A 2,017-nucleotide genomic window follows, 5' to 3' on the forward strand; every position below is an offset into this window, starting at 1 on the left:
TTTTCGTGCAATGTCAAAAGTTTAAAGGGCCATATGTACTGTAAAACGTTGTACGATACACGTGCGAATAGGTAATTAATAAGAATTTCCTCTTTTCCGCACTTGTATCGTAAATAACTATTATGATTACTCCAACAAGTTGCTCTGTCTGTAGGTTCCATAGTTTGTGGGTACTTTTATCTAAGTACCTCAAGGAACATTGTCAGAATTGTGTCAACACATATCGAAACTCCTATACTGTTAAAATTGGGTATATACATTATACATTTGACTTTCATTCCGTGTGAAAGGCCCGGGTTTATTAACTTTATTTTTAACGTCTAGTCACAGAATAAGTAATAGTATTATCATACAGAACGGACACGCACCGCCCCGCCCCGACTCGGATTACCTCGCCCCGCGACTGAGTTCTGACGGACTCCTGACATACTCTCAGTTCGGCTACCAACGCCGCGGCGCGATGACGCAACGTTCATAATGCCGGTGTATTGTGCGATGTATGGTTGTTTTTCAAATTCACGAAATAAAGAACATTTATTTTTATTATATACAGTGAAACCTGGTTAAGTGGGACCTGGATAAGTGAGAAACCTCTATAGCTGGGACTCATGGTGCGGTCCCGACACTTTAGCACTGAATTACCTCTGTTACTGAGAAAAAACGAACCTCTATAACTGGGATTCGTTGTTGTGATTTTATAGTCACATTTACCTCTATAATTGAACCAGAGAGTGTATTTTACTTCTTTTACTGAGACTATATATTTATAAAATTACATTTTCCTAATTGTTTTTTAGTATTTTATAGGGAATTGACTTCTGTATCTGAGATAACGTCAATCTATGACCTCTCTAACTTGGACTTCATTGAACAATTTCCGTATTCTTACTAACTCTTAGTCTATCCACAAATTTCGCATTTGCCTAATTGTGTCAAAACAACTTCAAGTTTGATTTAGTTAATTTATGTAAGTAGTTAACACTATCGAAACGAAAGCTGAAATTTTGATAAGTAACACGTAAAAATAAATATTCATTTATTAAATTTCTAATACGCAATGAAGTCCGTATCCAATTTAATTTAATTTTGAAATATCTATCCTTTGGAGAATCATTCAAAATAACTACAAATAAATATTTAAACAGACTTAAAAAATATTTAGGGACAAGGATTATTTTACCTTATTTATTTTTAAAGATAATTACTTAATACCTTATTAACCACCTCTATAACTGAAATATACTCTATTATCACCTCTATTAATGGAGCCCTCTGTAAATGAGACAGAAATTTATTTGTACCTGGCTAACTGGGAGCCTGGGTAAGTGGAAAACCTCTTTAAGTGAGACAAATTTGCTCGTCCCTTGAGATCTCACTTATCCAGGTTTCACTGTATATATTAAAAAGTGGCGTTTTGTAATTATTTATATTTAGTCCACGCTAATCGTGTATCGACATGACATTTTTGATAATTTATTGCCGCACCATACTTCACGTAATATTTTACGGCCTTTACGGGTTACGGGTGAGTTCGCATGTACGTTCAAATAATATTAGCCGTCACAGATCACAGCTAATATTATTTTCTAATAGAACAGTTTATTAAAGCAAGGATCTAGGAGAAAATACCATCTTGTAAATTATGTTTGTTTCTTTAATTTTAGGAACAAAAATGTTTGATATTTACGTTTAGAGTACAACGATAACGCTCCGTGAATTCAAAAACATGTAAATAGTAGCCCTAAGCCACTTACTCACACAATGACGCGCGTACAGACGTGCCGTTCACACATATACACGCAAACGAGTTTTGATGTATGGCGTGTCCGCCCTGTGGTCTAGTTAAATGAATACACGATTGATATGCATTGACACATTTATACATTACATCACTATTAATATTAAAATATCATAATAGCCGCATACAGCTTTGGAACCATCATACTAAATAACCACGAAAATATTATAAAAATTGAGATATAACAGTCACATGGGAGACCCACGCCTAAACTCAGTA

Source organism: Cydia fagiglandana, chromosome 22 (assembly GCF_963556715.1).
Source record: "Cydia fagiglandana chromosome 22, ilCydFagi1.1, whole genome shotgun sequence".
In the NCBI taxonomy this organism is placed as follows: Eukaryota; Metazoa; Arthropoda; class Insecta; order Lepidoptera; family Tortricidae; genus Cydia; species Cydia fagiglandana.